Source organism: Phocoena sinus, chromosome 2 (assembly GCF_008692025.1).
Source record: "Phocoena sinus isolate mPhoSin1 chromosome 2, mPhoSin1.pri, whole genome shotgun sequence".
Classification (NCBI taxonomy): domain Eukaryota; kingdom Metazoa; phylum Chordata; class Mammalia; order Artiodactyla; family Phocoenidae; genus Phocoena; species Phocoena sinus.
This window is the reverse complement of record NC_045764.1, coordinates 102,235,351-102,255,745: the sequence shown is the minus strand read 5'-3', so window position 1 is coordinate 102,255,745 and position 20,395 is coordinate 102,235,351. Positions and strand designations below refer to the sequence as shown.

The 20,395-nt window shown below is 39.6% G+C and overlaps 1 long non-coding RNA gene across 1 annotated transcript in view; it reads left to right on the top strand.

Moving 5' to 3' along the window:
- LOC116748984 overlaps positions 1-20,000 on the top strand; it is a 56,655-nt gene extending 36,655 nt beyond the window's left edge. The window contains exon 3 of the long non-coding RNA XR_004348459.1: positions 19,699-20,000. This is a non-coding gene — a long non-coding RNA (uncharacterized LOC116748984). The remainder of the gene's footprint in view (positions 1-19,698) is intronic.
- Positions 20,001-20,395: the final 395 nt, after the last annotated feature.

Here is a 20,395-nt window from a genome sequence, read left to right as displayed (position 1 = left end):
GCCACCCCTTTGTAGCCACACCCGCCCCTTCCCTAGTCATTAACCCCTGACAATCACTAACCTGTTTTCATCCCTACGATTTTGTTATTTTAATAATGTTATATAAATGGAATTATATAGAAGTAAGCATTGAGATTTTTTTCACTCAGTATGAGTAGTAAAAACATGAGATTTGTCCAGGTAATAGTGTGTAACCAACCTGTTTGTTTCTTTTTATTTCTGAGTAGTATTCCATGGTAGGGATGTGCCACAGTTTGTTTAACCAGTCACCTACTAAGGGACATCAGCTTTCCATATTTTGGCTGCTATGAATAAACCTGTTATGAATATTCAGGTACAGATTTTTATGTAAATAAAGTCTTCTATTTATCTAGGATAAGTGTCCAAGTCTCCATTGCATGTTTAGTTTTATAAGAAATTGCCAGTCCATTTTCCAGAGTGCCTGTATCATTCCATATTCCCATCAGCAGTTTATGAGTGATCCAGTTTCCCCTACATGTTTGCCAGAATTAGATGTTGTCACAATTTTTTATTTTAGCCCCACTGATAGTTGTATAGTGATATTTCATTGTGGTTTTAATTTGCGTTTCTCTGATGGCTAAGGATGTTGAGCATTTTTTCATGTGCTGATTTGCAATCTGTATATCCTCTTTGGTGAAATATCAATCTGAGTCTTTCACCCGTTTTTCTAACTGGTTGTTCATTTTCTATACCATTTAGCTTTTAGAGTTCTTTATATATTCTAGATACAAATACTATGTCAGATACATGGTTTGTAAATATTTACCCCCAGTGTGTAGCTTATCTTTTCATATTCTTAACAGGGTCCTTTGTAGAGGAAAAGTTTTTAAATTTGATTCAGTTAGGGGTGCGTGTGTGTGTGTGTCTGTGTGTGTGTGTGTGTGTGTGTGTGTGTGTATCATGCTTTTGGTATCAAATCTAAGGTTTACTTAGCTCCAGGCCTGAAGATTTTTCTCTTATTTTTTTTCAAGTTTCATAGTTTATATTTTACATGTAAGTCTATGATCATTTTGAGTTGATTTTTATAATGTATATTTTTAAGAAGATCTTTTTTAGAAAAGAGGAATCTGTCATCATCTTTGTCTTAAGCTTTACCTATTTGCTGTTATCAAGTAACTAGTTCAAAGCAACATAACCAAAATGTAGCTTGAGCCCTTCTCATAGAAGACTGAAAAAAACTTTTATGCTTTGAGCCTGTGAGCTTCCCTTTTTATACTTACTGTGATTTCTCTAAATTAGAAGTAAAGTTAAAACTATAGTACAAACCCAAACCCTTCTCAACATATCAGCCTCTGAAATCATCTATCACATATTACAGGGCAATGTTTTCTAGTATAGATTTGGAAAATGGTTACATCTATCTTATGATCAAGGATAACTGTAATCTCTCCTAAAATTCACATTCTTTTAAAGTTTAAAATTCTCTTAGAAACAAAATGCCTATTAATATTTAAGTCATGAGAGTGAACTAAAGTGAGAGTCTCTTCCTTGCTATAACTTCTTTCCTATAATTGAGCATGTGTTTCTTGAAAAAGAGAATATTCTCTACAAATTGTCACAAGAAAGAGAATTCCCTCTTTCTCTTATTACTTTTTGCTAAAATTACATGCTTCCATCTACCTTTTATCACAGTCACCATTCCAAGGTCAAATAGCTCATTTCCCCAAGTATGTAGTGATTCTTCTTTCTACTGTGCCAGAGGCAGAGTCCTGATTTTTGCTCTCTTAGGAGAACTTTTAACATATCAATATTACAATTGAGGATAATACTTCCTAAAAGTTTTCTTAAGGGTTGAGAATCCAGGAACTTAAAAGGATTCTTGATTGAAATAATTCAGCCCTTGGAACCAGAATCAGGAAATTAGAAAAACAGACAAGACATTTTTCTTGTCTCAGGCTAGGACTCCCAATGGTAGGAATATCTACCCCCAAACTAGGTCACTAGACTGGAAATTAAAAATATACAAAGAAGCAGAACAAGTGATGGCAATGGTAAAGATAAATAGAAACAGATAGTTCGACACCATCCAGTTGTACTCATGGGCAACATCTAGTGTATGGAGAACACCTATTATAAACACGTCATTTCCTTTGAGCCCTAGGAGTTAGGATGGAAAGGAAAAGTATTGAGACTCAAAGAGAACTAAGTTAACTGTGATTTTCTTTCGGCCTGGACCACTCCCCCACTCTCTGCCCACTACCACCCTTAGCTTTATAGGACTCATATCTCTAGCCACAGGAAATAAATATTTGAGGCTGAAATTCTAAGATAAAAGCTCTAGAGAAGAAAGCAGAAAAGAGATAGTACAGGAATACGTCATCTCCAGGTGAAACCGGAAGACTCACCGATAAGAGGGACTTCCAAGTCCACAAGAAAATGAATTCGATATACATCTTCCTATAGACTCACTCAGGTGATGAAGATGGCTCTGTCTATGCCAACAAGAGGGAGACCATCTAATTGCAAACCTGAAAATAGTACCATATGACGAAAATCTGTACAAACAGAAAGGGGATTTATGGTACGTGGAAATAGAAGTATCCTTATGGTGATGAGAATTGGATGAATACAAGAACTAATTGATACACAATTGTCTAACAGCATCCAAAGGGTAGAAGCTCTGTATCTGTTGATATTATCAATTAATTCATTCTTCAGTTAGCCAATATTTAATGTGCAACCACTACATGCCATGTACTGTGTAATGTACAATACATACATGTTTCCTGACTGTATGGAACTCACAGTTATAGGCATAACAGGTATTTTAGAAGTCTATACCTAAGTATAGATATAGATGTAGATTATAAAAACATATTAATTGCAACATTTCCTTTTGTCTTGGACTTGGAAGAGAGCCTTCAGTACATGAGAACCCATGGAGAGAGTCCACAATACATGCTTGGGTACACTTCCAAAACATATATGAAGTGCATTTGTTCAACTTTCCTTAGCCTATTATGCAGAGTAATGATATATGAGAAAACTGATAATTCACTGAAGAGTTAGAGCAAACAGAAGTGAAGCTGTGATGGTGTGTCTTCCTCAAGCCAAGTTAGAGGAGATTCAGAAGATTGACTCAGAGAGTTTGAAATGAATCCCCTGGAGTTTGGAGGATTCAGAGGGTCACACTAGGTGGCAATGACAATTTCTCTCACTTTACTGTACTTATGGCCAGAATGCTGATTACTCTGTTATTTTTATCTCTGTGTATATGTGACAGAAAGGTGGCTCATACTTGTTAAATTGAGTGAGAAGCTAGAGAAAGTAGATGATGAGGTATGACACAGAGTCATGTAGACATGAGTAAAATGTCAGAGAGAGAGAGAATAACACAAAGAGAGGACACAGTCTAGAGCTTAACCTTGCAGACATGCAATAGTTAATGACTGGAAGGGAGATGAAGGTGTGTGCGGGAGTGAGAGAGGAAACAGCCCAAGAAGTAGGTACAAACCTCCGAGAGTGTTTTGTCAGAGAAGAAGCTGTTTGTCTAAGAAAGAGAGAAACTTTCTCTAAGGAAGAGAGGATTTGAAGCAAGAGTAAATGGTCACAACTCATGTATCTAATGTTTCTGAGAGGTCAGCAATGATGAGGTTTGGAAATTTCGGTTGATTTATAACACCGAGGTTATTAGCACTCTTTGAGGGCTTAGCTAGTGGAGGAATTAAAGCCAGATATATCTTTACCCTTTAATCCAGAAATTCTAATATATATGCCGAATAGCAGTGTGTAAATATGTTCACCAAAGAACGTGTATAAGAATATTCATGGGCTCCCCGGGTGGCGCAGTGGTTGAGAGTCTGCCTGCCGATGCAGGGGACACGGGTTCTGCCCTGGTCCGGGAAGATCCCACACGCTGCGGAGCGGCTGGGCCCGTGAGCCATGGCCGCTGAGCCTGCGCATCCGGAGCCTGTGCTCTGCAAGGGGAGAGGCCACAACAGTGACAGGCCCGCATACTGCAAAAAAAAAAGAATATTCATAATACCACAATTGATAACAGCCAAAGGCAGGAAAAATGCAAAGAACCACTGAAGCAGGTAGCTAAATAAATTCTGGTATGTTCATACAGCAATGAGAATAAACAAACTATACTGTATACAACATGGATGACTTTTAGAAATATGATATTAAGAAAAGAATACAGATAGAAAAAAATGCAAACTATATTATTTTATTTGTATAATGTTCAAAAATGGGCAAAACCAATCTATCTATGGGACTGTGGTTTCCTTGGAAGGATGGTAGTGACTAGAAGAGGATAAAACAGGGCTTCTGAAGAGCAAAACTACAAGAAAGAAAGAGCAGCAAACCCAGCTTCAGTCTCTGGGAGCTCATGAATTGTTCAAATGAAGCTTCACAAAGTCCCTTTTTTAACACCAGGACAGATTTGGGGTTCAGTATGACAAGCATCAACTATAGCAACACAGGTTGCAACAGGGAAGTCATTGAGGTTTGGGGTCTTTCAGGTTTTACTAATCATGCACCAGAGATCCAACATTAGTTGACTGCCATTTTCCAATCAGATATATCCCATGTCCATAAATTCTAGTTTATTTTCAATGAATAATCTAGCAATACCCTGCATGTCCTGCTAAGGTCATTCTGGATAAGAACTTAGTATTGAACAACTCCTAAAAACTCCTCTTTACTTTTCAGGTATAAATGAGATTACTGTGTCCACAAAGAGGTCAGCTCAGGAAACCCCAAAGGCCTCAGGTGACCTCAGAGGAAGCAGAAAACAAGTTACAGGCACACTGTTAGTGCATTCCTTCCCAGATGGCATTTATTTATTTATTGGCAAAATAATCTGATGGAGATATTAGAAAAATTAGAGTCATGTGACAATCAAGAAAATTGAAAAAGGCGATTATGATTAGACAGCTCATTGATTAAGGAGACGGGATATGATTTGGGGGATGTTAGGGATCAAGTAGAGACTAGTGACCGTGATTTTACAACGGCTCCAGTTTGAGCTGGTGTGCATGTTATCCAAAACATTTTAGAAGATTTCTCAGACTTTAAAAGTACAAACAGATTGAAATAATTGTTAAACAAGATAGGTCATTGATTATTTTCGGTCTGGTGTTTTTTAAAATTTTTACTACCTTTTGGGAATCCTCCTTTGAGTACCTCTCGCCAATACCGCTTCCTGCACCAGATTCTAAGATACATTTTTCCTGCTTCAAATCTTTGATATATTCCCTTGTAAACTACTTACATCTATTTTCTTCATTAAAAGTTGTCTCTGAAAGATTTTGCTTACTTCCAATACGTTTTACGAAATTTAACTGTTTAGTTAATTACTTCATGACTTGGCTACATACGCCTATCATGTTCTCTCTCACTCTCCTTCTTCGCGACACACACACACACAGGCATGCACACACACACACTTATGCTTTCTTTTCTGGAAAGTTGTTCTGTATTGGGATCATTGTTTTTTGTATAGTAGGGATAGAAAATTCTTACACAAGGAATAATATCTTTATTTTTGGAATTCCAGATGAAAACATATCCACCAGGTTAATTGCCACCTAATATCACCACACGATAGCACAGAGACATTACTCTTTCAGATGTTATATTACAGCTACTTTGAACATATGTGGTACAGAATTGTCTGAAATTGAGGCCATCTGGAGTCATTAGGAGCTAAATTGTAAAGCAAAGCCTTGATGTAAGAGAATTTTCTGTAACAGGTAAAATATGAGTGTTTAGTAGTTGTAGAGTGAAAATGTGCTATACTCCAGGGTCACAGAAATGATCAGGGAGCTCATACCAGAAAGACAAAAGGTAAATTCCTATTCACCTCCTTGGAATTGTCCAGGAAATCATCAAATACCTGTGTGTTCATTCCAGCATTATTTGTTACTGTGAGTAAAACAATGTAAGAAGCTAGTAAGACGGAATTCGCCAAAAAAGTATTATAAAATCATACATTGGGGGCTTCCCTGGTGGCGCAGTGGTTGAGAATCTGCCTGCTAATGCAGGGGACACGGGTTCGAGCCCTGGTCTGGGAGGATCCCACATGCCGCGGAGCAACTAGGCCCGTGAGCCACAGCTACTGAGCCTGCGCGTCTGGAGCCTGTGCTCCGCAACAGGAGAGGCCGTGATAGTGAGAGGCCAGCGCACCGCGATGAAGAGTGGCCCCCGCTTGCCACAACTAGAGAAAGCCCTCGCACAGAAACGAAGACGCAACACAGCAAAAATAAATACATTAATTAGTAAACTCCTACCCCCAACATCTTCTTAAAAAAAAAATCATTCATTGGAATATCGCCGTTAGAATGTTTGATTTTGATCTGTAAATAATGCTGTGCAAATAATTATTTCATAGTATACTGCTGGGTAAAAACGCAGAATGGAAAACATCCTATAAGATGTGACTCTGTAGCAGAGTTTTTCCTGACTAGTAGAATTTTTGAGTTGTTCTGTTTTGTTTTTAGTATTACTTCTTTGGATATTCTATTTTTTCTGCATTAAACTTGCATATAGAGAATGTGATCTGGTAATGGGGCTGTTTCTGAGCAAACTGAAGAGCTTCATTCCTCCTTGGTGTCAACACTTGTGGTGACATTTATTCTATGTACATCATTCCAAGTCATTCATGGCACAGCATGAGACAATGGGACAGATAGAGTCCAAGAAGTGCCATTTAACAGATACTTCAGATCTAACATAATGACAAGACTTAGTCAGCAATGCATAAATATTTGTGCAGTGAACCTAAAAGTCTTAACAATTCAGGTGCAGATTTGGCCAAATATTACTGAATTTTTTTAAACCAAATCACTTGCTTTAATATAATCACCATAAAAAAGTTTTAAATTATTTTTGGCTAATGATCTACTTCAAGATGAAGAATTGAAGATAAAGATGCTTTTGATGAATGACACTTTTAGATATGTTCTCCGAGCCAGAGAGATAGCATTTTCCTTAGAGTGAGGTTTCCACTTGTAACTCCCCTGCCCCGCTGCCACGGCCCCTGCCTTCTCCTGCCCTTACCGAGAATCTCACTAAGGTTTTCATAGCTGAGGGACACCTCACGTTGAGATCTGAGGTTTCTGTGGGGTTCCCACAGGGACCTGCATCACTGTGGTCTCTCAGAGCACAAAAATACACCGCTGAGTCCCCAAGCTGCAAGGCTGTGATGGTAAGGCTGATGGAACTGGCCGTTTTCTGGAAGTTCAGAAACTACCGACCCTCTGTTGTATTCACTCATTGTAAGACTCCTGATGAATAAGGAAAATCATTTCCCCACTTGCTGTTTGTTTGTACCAGAATAAATAATAACTGTAACTACTAGCTTCATATACACAATCCAAGGTTACATCCTCCTTCTCCAGCATAGAAATTTCTGGCTGGTTTTTATTTTTTTTTTCAATTCTTTTTTTTTTTTTTAAATAAGATGTTGGGGGTAGGAGTTTAGTAATTAATGTATTTATTTTTGCTGTGTTGGGTCTTCGTTTCTGTGCGAGGGCTTTCTCTAGTTGTGGCAAGCGGGGGCCACTCTTCATCGCGGTGCGCGGGCCTCTCACTATCACGGCCTCTCCTGTTGCGGAGCACAGGCTCCAGACGCGCAGGCTCAGTAGTTGTGGCTCACGGGCCTAGTTGCTCCGCGGCATGTGGGATCCTCCCAGACCAGGGCTCGAACCCGTGTCCCCTGCATTAGCAGGCAGATTCTCAACCAATGCACCACCAGGGAAGCCCCTGGCTGGTCTTGAGTTACTTTCTGGGCTGTGATGGATCCTGGGGAGAAGAAAAAATTTTATATATATAACATATATGGAGAGAGACAGACAGAGAGACAGAGAGAAACGATTAGGCTGATTCTCCTGGTGGAACCCCGAGGGCTGCAAGGGACAAACATAGGACTAAGACTTCTAATTCCTCTCCCCATTACTCAACTCTCCTACACACCAGCAGACAATAATAACCTGCCCTACCCCCAAACATGGGAGCTGAGTGGAGCTGAGTCTGTTTGTGGCCATCCTTCCCAGCCTTACCAAGGCGGACGGAGGCTATGACAACTCTTAGCAGGCCAGGGAACCCCATGTTGGAAGTTCTTCCTGTGAGTGAAATGTGCTGTGTTCTGTCTCAAATTCAGGTCTAATCGACAGCCCTGTGCCTGACAGGGCACGGGCACAAGTACTAAAGTACGAGATGCTTCTCCACCAGAACAGGAAATGTAACTTGCTGCTATCAGTTTGCCTGTGGCACGTCATGGCTTGCTGACATGGTTCGTGAATCTAACCTGCCTATTTAGACTTTACTGTGATTAAGTTGACAACAATTATATCAGTGCTGCAGCCATTTGCCATATTCAGCCAATGCATCTAGGATAGACAAAAGTTTTATAACTAATACAATTTGTTATGATTATGGTGACTTCTGAGAACAAATAGCCATCCATGTTTTTGTATGGCTTTTTTTTTTTTTTGGCCTGCAGCCAAACTCTACAGTGAAATAAGCTCACAGATCCTTCTTCCAGACAGGAAAATCAAACTATTTACCCTCAGTCATCGTAACTTTTCTTCCTTCACTCCAAGGCATTGGTTCCTGGGGAAATTTACATTGGATAAAATTCCTTGTCTGCTTAATGCTATCACAGCAAGTTTCCTGGTGGAGAAAATTTGTCCACCTGTACGTGTCTAATGCCAATCAGTAGTCGGTCTGTGCTAGAAACACCTTGCTTTCAAGTATCCCATCCTATAGTCCAAATGAATGCAAAATCACCAGACCATGCATTCCTAGTTCCTTATATCAAAAATGTAGCCATTCAAAAATCACAAATGCCTTTTCATCCCACTGCTGCAGCAGCTCTGGCTCGTTTCACTGAGAGCAGCGCCTCAACAGCGTTACGTCTCAGCCGCGTGAAAATTTGTGTATGATTTGCTTGGCATCCCTGTGCTGATCTATGATTGTGATTCAGCTGATGCAGCTTTTAGTCATTTATTCCTTTTCTCTTCCCTAAATGAATATATTAATATCGTGACATCTAACATCCATCTTACATTAAGAGAAAATAGATGTTTTTGAAAGTCAGTCTAGAGAAGGGAGGAGTCTTTCTGGCTGAACAGGGACACTTCTGGGGATCAGAGCTTGGGTCTTCTTTAAGACTAACATCCACCCTATTCTCCCTGAAGAACAAGTGCCAACCTCCTGGGTTTCTAGGAATTAGATCTGACCTTGATTTATTTTCCTGAAAAGCTCTAAATAAACACAACACTGCCCAAGGAGAGAATATACCTCTTCCTCCCAAGGCTGCTCACTTCAGCCCTCCTGCTCCCCTTGGGTTTGTGTTCAGCTCCCCCTGCAGCCCCTCTCACCGTGTCACTCAGAGCACAGTAGTACACAGCTGAGTCTGATGCTTGCATTGAGGGTTTCTGCAGGTGGAAGGAGCTGTCACTCGTAACAAGAGTGGCCTGAAAACCTTGATGCTCTGCCCTCTGGCTTGCTTTCGAGCCCTTCAGGAGGAGTTGCGGAGCTTTGTTGAGATACTGGACGTACCAGAAAAGATAGGGATTTGAATCAGAGGTCTGGTAAGTGCAGTGCAGGGTCCTAGGCGCCCCCTCTGAGACAGTCACTGGGCCTTCTGTCTGGTTCACTGAGTCTCCATTGGTCCCTCCTACAAGAGAATCACTTTATTATGTTATAAATGGACAGAAGGAGAGTTTTCAGCCAGAGAAGAAAACTAAAAGTTACCCATAATTATAGGAAAATTAAAAATGATGAGCATTTAAGATAAAATGTTACTTACTGAATATTAAGAAGATCACAAGAACAGAGAGAATGGCAGAAAACATGTTGACAACGGTCCTTGCTCCCTAGGATACACCAAATCTAATGGGGCTAGTTTGCAGCTGAATATTATAGAAACTCCTCACTTAGAAACTGAGAGCCCCTTTCTGCGCAGCAACAGTAATGTCTTGTGGCTACAAAGTAAACAAGTCAAACCAGCACCTGAATAAAAAGAGGAACCACATTTGTAGGAAACCCCGCCCTCTGGTGGGCATGCTGAAAATTGCACCACAGCTATATCTGCTTGAGGCATAGGCAAAGGAGAATGAGACAGGACTCAGAAGAGAGCTCTAAACACGAGCATGCTTAGGGAAATACTCAGTTGTTGCTTCTATCATTTTCTGCATGGTACAAGTATCTCTAGATACCCAAATAATCCCAGGCAGAATTTTTAACTGGAATAGTCAGAGGTCTCTTCCTTGCATATGTCTCCATGACTCCCATGGGTAAGACAGGGATTCATCTGCCTAGAAAGTGCTCCCTAATCTCCCCAAATCCTTTGCCTGAATTACTATTCATCCCCAAGACTCATTCAGCATGCCACAGAGGAAACATTACCTAAGGCAGGTCTCAAGTAATGTATGGTTGGTTGAAAAGGTTTTTATCCTATCCATCATGAAATGACATATTTGTAAAATACAATAAAAACAAATTACTGTAACTTCTTCACTGATAAAGGTAGAGTTGACCTTCCTTCCAACTGGAAAACTGGACAAACTCTATGAAACAACTTTTGGACATTGGACTACAGGTAGCACAGAGATAAGGAAAACAGATGAGGTGAGCGCGAACATTGCCCAGCTTACTTCATGGAGGCAGCTTCTCGGCACCAGTGCAGGAGGGATTTACCAAAAATAGCCTAGCTTTCTCGTTGTGAGATTGAGACGGAATAGGAGATTGGGGATCTTAAAGCGCCTAGAATTTGTGGACCAGTGTATCAGAGAGGAGGGACGTGTACAAACAGAGAGAGAGAGAGAGAGAGAGAGAGACATAATGACAGGGGGGTCGCTGTGAATCCTGTGCGGAGTACTAATCTGCAACAAGAGAGAGAAAACTCATCGAGTTTGGTAAACCACCCTGAAAGGGCCTCCTTTGGGCGCATGAACCATACTTAGATAACAGCAGCCTTACACCTTTAGCCTTATGAGGGATAGGTGACCTTACTTAGGTGTCTTGGTTCTTGAAACACCTTCTTTTATTTCATTTTTTATACAGCAGGTTCTTATTAAGTATCTGTTTTCTACATGTTAGTATACATATATCAGTCTCAATCTCCCAGTTCCTCCAAACACCACCCTCTCCCACCCCGCTTTCCCCCCTTGGTGTCCATATATTTGTTCTCTACATCGTGTCTCTATTCCTGCCTTGGAAGCCGGTTCATCTGTACCATTTTTCTAGATCCCACATATATGCTTTAATATATGATATTTGTTTTTCTCTTTCTGACTTACTTCACTCTGTATGACAGTCTCTAGGTCCATACACGTCTCTACAAATGACCCAATTTCGTTCCTCTTTATGGCTGAGTAATATTCCATTGTATATATGTGCCACATCTTCTTTATACATTCATCTGTCAGTGGGCATTTAGGTTGCTTCCATGACCTGGCTTTTGTAAACAGTGTTGCAATGAACATTGGGGTGCATGTGTATTTTTGAATTATGGTTTTCTTTGGGTATATGCCCAGTAGTGAGATTGCTGGGTCGTATGGTAGTTCTACTTTTAGTTTTTAAGGAACCTCCATACTGTTCTCCATGGTGGCTGTATCAATTTACATTCCCACCAACAGTACAAGAGGGTTCCGTTTTCTCCACACCCTGTCCAGAATTTGTTGTTGTACATTTTCTGATAATGCCCATTCTAACCAGTGTGAGGTGATACCTCATTGTAGTTTTGATTTGCATTTCTCTAATAATTAGTGATGTTGAGCAGCTTTTCATGTGCTTCTTGGCCATCAGCATGTCTTCTTTTTAGAAATGACTATTTAGGTCTTCTACCCATTTTTGGATTGGGTTGCTTGTTTTTTTAATATTGAGCTACATGAGCTGTTTATATATTTTTTAGATTAATCCTTTGTCTGTTGATTCGTTTGCAAATATTTTCTCCCATTCTGAGGGTTGTCTTTTCATCTTGTTTATAGTTTCCTTTGCTGTGTAAAAGCTTTTAAGTTTCATTAGGTCCCATTTGTTTATTTTTGTTTTTATTTCCATTACTCTAGGAGGTGAGTCAAAAAAGATCTTGCTGTTGTTTATGTCAAAGAGTGTTCTTCCTATGTTTTCCTCTAAGAGTTTTATATTGTCTGGTCTTACATTTAGGTCTTTAATCCATTTTGAGTTCATTTTTGTGTATGGTATTAGGGAGTGTTCTAATTTCATTCTTTTACATGTAGCTGTCCAGTTTTCCCAGCACCACTTATTGACGAGACTGTCTGTTCTCCAATGTATATCTTTGCCTCCTTTGTCATAGATTAGTTGACCATAGATGCATAGGTTTATCTCTGGGCTTTCTGTCCTGTTCCATTGATCTATATTTCTGTTTTTGTGCCACTACCATACTGTCTTGATTACTGTAGCTTCGAAGTAAGGGAGCCTGATTCCTCCAGCACCATTTTTCTTTCTCAAGATTGCTTTGGCTATTCAGGGTCTTCTGTGTTTCTATACAAATTGTGAAAGTTTTTGTTCTAGTTCTGTGAAAAATGCCATTGGTAGTTTGCTAGGGATTGCACCGAATCTATAGATTCGGTGCAATCCCTATCAAACTTTGGGTATTATAGTCATTTTCACAATATTGATTTTTCCAATCCAAGAACATGGTATATATCTCCGTCTGTTTGTGTCATCATTGATTTTTTCATCAGTATCTTATAGTTTTCTGAGTACAGGTCTTTGTCTCCTTAGGTAGGTTTGTTCCTAAGTGTTTTATTCTTTTTGATGTGATGTTAAATGGGATTGTTTCCTTAATCTCTCTTTCTGATCTTTTGCTGTTAATGTGTAGGAATGCAAGACATTTCTATGCAATAATTTTGTATCCTGCAACTAAACCAAATTCACTGATTAGCTCCAGTAGTTTTCTGGTGACATCTTTAAGATTATCTATGTATAGTAGCATGTCATCTGCAAACAGTGACAGATTTACTTCTTCTTTTCCAATTTGGATTCCTTTTATTTCTTTTTCTTCCCTGATCTCAGTGGCTAGGACTTCCAAAACTATGTTGAATAAAAGTGGCGAGAGTGGACATCCTTGTTTTGTTCCTGATCGTAGAGGAAATGCTTTCAGTTTTTCACCATTGAGAGTGATGTTTGCTGTGGGTTTGTTGTATATGGCCTTTATGATGTTGAGGTATGTTCTCTCTGTACCCACTTTCTGGAGAGTTTTTATCATAAATTAGTGTTGAATTTTGTCAGAAGCTTTTTCTGCATGTATTGAGATGATCATATGGTTTTTATTCTTCAATTTATTAATATGGTGTATCACACTGATTGATTTGTGTATATTGAAGAATACTTGCATCCCTGGGATAAATCCACTTGATCACGGTGTATGATCCTTTTAATGTATTGTTGGATTCTGTTTCCTAGTATTTTGTTGAGGATTTTTGCATCTATATTCATCAGTGATATTGGTCTGTAATTTTCATTTTTGTAGTATCTCTGTCTGGTTTTGGTATCAGCGTGATGGTGGCCTTGTAGAATGAGTTTTGGAGTGTTCCTTCCTCTGCAATTTTTTGGAAGAGTTTGAGAAGGATGGGTGTTAGCTCTTCTCTGAATGTTTTGATAGAATTCAGCTGTGAAGCCATCTGGTCCTGGACTTTTGTTTCTTGGAAGATTTTTAATCACAGTTTCAATTTCATTATTTGTGATTGGTCTGTTTATATTTTCTGTTTCTTCCTGGTTGAGTCTTATGATGCCTGGTATTTCTTATGATGCCTTGTATTTCTGTCTCTTATGATGCCTTGTATTTCTGGGGTTCCATTGTAACTTCTCCTTTTTCATTTCTAATTTTATTGATTTGAGTCCTCTCCTTTTTCTTGATGAGTCTGGCTAAATGTTTATCAATTTTGTTTATCTTCTCAAAGATCCAGCTTTTAGTTTTATTTATCTTTGCTACTTTTTTCTTTGTTTCTCTTTCATTTATTTCCTCTCTGATCTTTATGATTTCTTTCCTTCTACCAACGTTGGGTTTTGTTTGTTCTTTCTCTAGTTCCTTTAGGTGTAAGGTTAGACTGTTTATCTGAGATGTTTCTTGCTTCTTGAGGTAGGATTGTATTGCTATAAACTTCCCTCTTAGAACTGCGTTTGCTTCGTCCCATTGGTTTTGGATCATTGTGTTTTCATTGTCACTTGTTTCTTTGTAGTTTTTCATTTCTTCTTTGATTTCTGCAGTGATCTCTTGGTTAATTAGTCACTTATTGTTTCACCTCCATGTGTTTTGTGTTTTTTTACTTTTTATTCCCTGTAATTTATTTCTAATCTCATAGCGTTGTGGTCGGAAAAGAAGCTTGATATAATTTTAATTTTCTTAAATTTACTGAGGCTTGAGTTGTGACCCAAGATGTGGTCTGTCCTGGAGAATGTTCCGTGTGCACTTGAGAAGAAAGTGTAATCTGCTGTTTTTGGATGGAATGTCCTGTAAATATCAATTAAATCTACCTGGTCTATTGTGTCATTTAAAGCTTGTGTTTCCTTATTAATTTTCTGTCTGGATGATCTGACTATTGCTGTAAGTGAGGTGTTAAAGTCCCCCACTATTATTGTGTTACTGTCAATTTCCTCTTTTATAGCTGTTAGCATTTGCCTTATGTATTGAGGTGCTCCTATGTTGGGTGCATATATATTTATAATTGTTATATCTTCTTCTTGGATTGATCCTTTGATCATTATGTAGTGTCTTTTCTTGTCTCTTGTAACATTCCTTATTCTGAGATCTATTTATCTGATATGAGTATTGCTACTCAACTTTCTTTTGATTTCCACTTGCATGGAATATCTATTTCCATCCCCTCACTTTCAGTCTGTATGTATCTCTAGGTCTGAAGTGGTTCTCTTGTAGACAGCATATATATGGGTCTTGTTTTTGTATCCATTCAGCGAGCCTGTGTCATTTGGTTGGGGCATTTAATCCATTCACATTTAAGGTAATTATGGATATGTATGTTCCTATTCCCATTTTCTTAATTGTTGTGGGTTTGTTTTTGTAGGTGCTTTTCTTGTCTTGTGTTTCCCACTTAGAGAAGTTCCTTTCGCATTTGTTTTAGAGCTGGATTGGTGGTGCTGAGTTCTCTTAGCTTTTGCTTGTCTGTAAAACTTTTGATTTCTCCATCAAATCTGAATGAGATCTTTGCTAGATAGAGTAATCCTAGTTGTAGGTTCTTCCCTTTCATCACTTGGAGTATATTGTGCCACTCCCTTCTGGCTTATAGAGTTTCTGCTGAGAAGTCAGCTGTTAACCTTACAGGAGTTCTCTTGTATGATATTTGTTGTTTTTCCCTTGTGTGCTTTTCATAATTTTCCTTTGTCTTTAAGTTTTGTCTCTTTGATTACTATGTGTCTCAGTGTGTTTCTCCTTGGGTTTATCGTGCCTGGGACTCTCTGTGCTTCCTGCACTTGGGTGGCTATTTCCTTTCCCATGTTAGGGAAGTTTTCGACTATATTCTCTTCAAATATTTTCTTGGCTCCTTTCTCTCTCTCTTCTCCTTCTGGGACCACTATAATGCGAATGTTGGTGAGTTTAATGTTGTCCCAGAGGTCTCTTAGGCTGTCTTTATTTCTTTTCATTCTTCTTTTGTTTTTCTGTTCCATGGCAGTGAATTCCACCATTCTGTCTTCCAGGTCACTTATCCATTCTTCTGCCTCAGTTATTCTGCTATCGATTCCTTCTAGTGTATTTTTCATTTCAGTTATTGTATTTTTCAACTCTGTTTGCTTGTTCTTGAATTCTTCTCGGTGTTTATTCTTTAATTCTTCTAGGTCTTTGTTAAACATTGCTTGCATCTGCTCAGTCTTTGCCACCATTCTTTATCTAAGGTCCTGGATCACTATCATTATTCTGAATTCTTTTTCTGGAAGGTTGCCTATCTCCACTTCATTTAGTTGTTTTGAAACACCTTCTTTTCACTTCTTGTCACATTCTTGTTTCAATTCAAGTAAGTAATTTTTTTTTTAAGAAAGTAGAGTTTAGATACTTCATAGTATTAGCCAGACTCTCTTCATTCCAGAGGCACGTGTGTGGTATTTACCTGTCTCCTGTTTATTTGTATTATTAGGGATTCAGGAATCTCAATGTAAAGAACTGTTTGCTCAGTGTCGGTCAGCTTGTTTGTCTAGTTTCTTGTGCAGTTATTTGTGCTAGTGAAGTGAACACAGCAGAAGATTTGACAGGGTCATTTCATAGCTTATTCTTTCCCTAGGATTGGGTTTACTTTATGCAAAGTATGACTGTATTTATAGCAAGAAGTCAGAATATTGTTACTTGCTCACATCAACCATTTTAAGGCATGGGGACTTTGTTTCTGCAGACAGCTGTGATGTTGCCTTACACAGGCTCTCAGGGCAGTGCTGTCAATCTAGTAACACTGGCTATGACTAAGTCAGTTGAACACAGGAATAGTCTTCTTCAAATGATACACATTCACCTACATAGATTTTCTCACCAGATAAAATGATCTATTTTTTTAGCTCTTACTAAAATTAGGGTCTTGAGTAGAGTTATCCTGCTGGCAAGGCTTTCTGGCTCAGCAGACCACCTAGGTACTCTTATATTCTGCGTGTTCAGGAATCCCTAGGCTCAAGCATTGATTCTGGAAATTTACAGAGTTGTCTACAATGTGTAAACCAAAACCAGACACGATTCCTATCTCAAATTGCTTTCAGTTGAGTGAGGAGCAGGTAAGTAAAACAAATCATATGCCCTGCCTGTACTCCCACTAGCCTGGACCCAGCCATGTGGAATGAGGGCTCAGACTGGAAGTAGAGAGCTGATGCCGTTATCACCAGGGGAATAAAACCAGCTTGAATACTTTATTTCCACGATTCAGATTTATTTTTGTCCTTTTATCTCCCTCTCCATTTCTTTGGCCTGTTTATCCTGATGTTTAACTCCCAATGCTCAGGTGTCCAACACCCAGTGTGCAAGACTCCAGAATGTGAGGGAAGAAGGCAGTGTTTACCTTCAGTTGGGTGTGCAGACATCCCCCCTGTTAGGTGAGGACAGTGACTACATCCTCCAGTACCATTAAAACTATGATAACGGTTAAATTCTGCATTATGCAGTATGCAGAAAGCAAACAGCATGGCTGGCTGAGAAGCAGCAGGAGGTTTTGTTTGGAGTTACATAAAAGTTGACAGAACTATTCCTCTAGTTTCTTGATCCTTTGGTAGAATCGTCAAGAAAATCTTGGCTCATGTGTTATGCAAGACAAATTGCCCTGCAAGATCCCTGTATAGCACAGGGAACGATACTCAATATCTTGTAGTAACCTATAATGGAAAAGAATCTGAAAAAGAATAGATACGTGTGTATAACTGAATCACTTTGCTGTAGAACTGAAACTAACAGAACACTGTAAATCAACTATACTTCAGTAAAAAGTTTTTAAATGTTTAAAAAATATTCTTAACACTTTTATCCATTTAAAGAACTGAGATGCTTTTATTTGTAAAGTGCCATTATTCCATTTGTCTTTCATTTGATAAAAATAAGGTAAAGAACACAAAAGCCTCAAAACTAAGGGGAGTATTCTAAGTCGGCCATATAGATGATTAGAAATATGCTTTTACTATTTAATTTGTTGCTATCAAACGAAAAACTGCAAATCTAAAAATTCCCATGTACACCCCAGAGGTTGGCAAACAGTTTTCCCGTAAAGGGTCAAATAGTAAATAGTTTAGGTTTTGAAGTCATATAGTCTCTGTCGTGACTACTCAACTATGCTCTTATAACACGAAACATCCGTGGTCAATGCATAAATAAACGGACATGCCTGTTTTCCAATAAAACATCATTTACAAACACAGGTGGCAGGCTGATTTCCCCTGTGGGCTGTGCTTTGCCAATCCCTGCTATGCCATAGGAATGTATCCATAAACTTCCAAATATTTCTTGCTTTTAATAAATGTTATCATACCTTTTTGAGGAGACTTAAAATAAAGAATACATTAATGGATAGAAAAGAAGAAGAAGGAAATTAGATGATCCTAATGCCTAAGATACACTGATGCTGAGTTTTCAAGGGTGAGACACACAGATATGGACGCTACCATTAAGGAACTCACAGAAGTAGTAGTGAAAATAGGTCTTAATCAAATAATCAAAGAAATAAAGGAGAAACTGCAAATGTGAAAATGCAGAGGTCTATAATTCTAAAAATGCCACCTGAGCTTCCTTCAGCTATAGACTCTTGGACAGATGTATAAGAATGAATAGGCATTTACTATTTTTTTTACTCTTTTGAAGGGAGGAAAAAAATTTAGGAAAAGGAAAATAAATAAGAAATCCCCTACAGTTGCTATGAAGGGGTCATGTAGTAGGAAAAAGATACTTTTAAGAAACTTAAGGACTTCCCCGGTGGTGCAGTGGTTAAGAATCCGCCTGCCAATGCATGGGGACGTGGGTTCAAGCCCTGGTGAAGGAAGATCCCACATGCCGTGGAGCAACTAAGCCTGTGCACCACAACTACTGAGCCTGCACTCTAGAACCCTTGAGCCACAACTACTGAGCCCACGTGCCACAACTACTGAGCCTGCGTGCCACAGCTACTGAAGCCCACGCACCTAGAGCACATGCTCTGCCACAAGAGAAGCCACCGCAATGAGAAGCCCGCAAACAGCAACAACGAGTAGCCCCCACTCACCACAACTGGAGAAAACCCGCACACAGGAACAAAGACCCAACGCAGCCCAAAATTAATTAATTAATTTTAAGAAAAGAAATTTAAATAATACCAGTATTGTTGAAGAGAGAGAGAGACAGAGAGGGAGAGAGATTAGGAGTACATTGTGAAATGAGGTTGGAGAGGTAACAAGATCCTAAATTATGCAAGGTTTTGTAGGTCATATTAAGAAGTTTTGGGACTTCCCTGGTGGCACAGTGGTTAAGAATCCTCCTGCCAAGGTGCTGTCCCCCTGCAGGGGACACGGGTTTGAGCCCTGGTCCAAGAAGATCCCACATGCCATGGAGCAACTAAGCCTGTGCACCACAACTAGTGAGCCTCCGCTCTAGAGCCTACGAGCCACAACTACTGAGCTCACACACCATGACTGCTGAAGCCCGTGCACTCTAGGGCCTGTGGACCGCAACTACTGAGCCTGGCCTGCGTGCTGCAACTGCTGAAGCCTGTGCACCTAGAGTCCATGCTCCACAGCAAGAGAAGCCACCACAATGAGAAGCCTGTGCACCGCAACGAAGAGTAGCCCTGGCTTACCATAACTAGAGAAAGCCCACGTGCAGCAACAAACACAGAGTGCAGCCAAAAATAAAATAAATAAAAATTTTAAAAGACGTTTCTCTTTATTTTAAGAGCAAATGGGGATCCAGGTGATTGACATGCTCAAATCTGCACTCTGACAAGATCATTCTCACTGTGGTACAGAGGACTACATTGAAGAATGATGGGGTGTGTCACATGCTGGGGCAAGGGACTAATATGGATTTTTAATTAGGATGGTGGAGGTGAATTAGCGTGTGGGGTTTGTGACATCTTCTGGAGACCTTTAGGAAGCAAAGTCAACAACTGGGAGATAGACTGGATATAGTATTTCAGAAATGAATAACTCTGAAGCAAAACACCCCATATGAGACTTAATATACCCTAAGCTGAGGATAGCAGAAATTGTTATTTGCCTAAAGAATGTCCATTCTCTCCTATTTCTTACTAATAGACCCACAGTTTTGATGTGAGTGACAACATGCTGAGACTGAAAAAATACTGACATCCCAGACTCCTTTGCAGACGGGAGAAAGGTGGGGACATGGAATACCACTCTGGTCAGTGAAATGTAAGTAGCAGCTGTTGGGTGGATTTTCTGGAAATGATTGACTTGGCCAGCATGTACTCATTTGCCCCTTGACCTTCTCTTTCTTTCTGCCTGGAATGTGTGTAAAGTGGATGGATCTCTAGCAGTTACTGCCAAGTATATAAACAAAAGTGACACTTTAAGGACAAGAGACAGAGAGCTAGAAGGAAGCCCCTTGATTTTTTTTTTTTTTTTTTTTCTGTATGCGGGCCTCTCACTGTTGTGGCCTCTCCTGTTGCGGGGCACAGGCTCTGGACGTGCAGGCTCAGTGGCCATGGCTCACGGGCCCAGCCTCTCCGCGGCATGTGGGATCTTCCCGGACCGGGGCACGAACCCATGTCCCCTGCATCGGCAGGCGGACTCTCAACCACTGCGCCACCAGGGAAGCCCACCCCTTGATTTTTTATAACGTGATGAAGGTAGTATACCAGCCCTGGACTGCATATGTTTCACATGACAGAGCTTCTTTACGTGAGAGGAAAGTAAACTCCACCTTGTTGAAAAGATTATTATTTCAAGTTTTTGTAAGTTGAAGCTGACCCAGTCTCTAACTGATATAGAA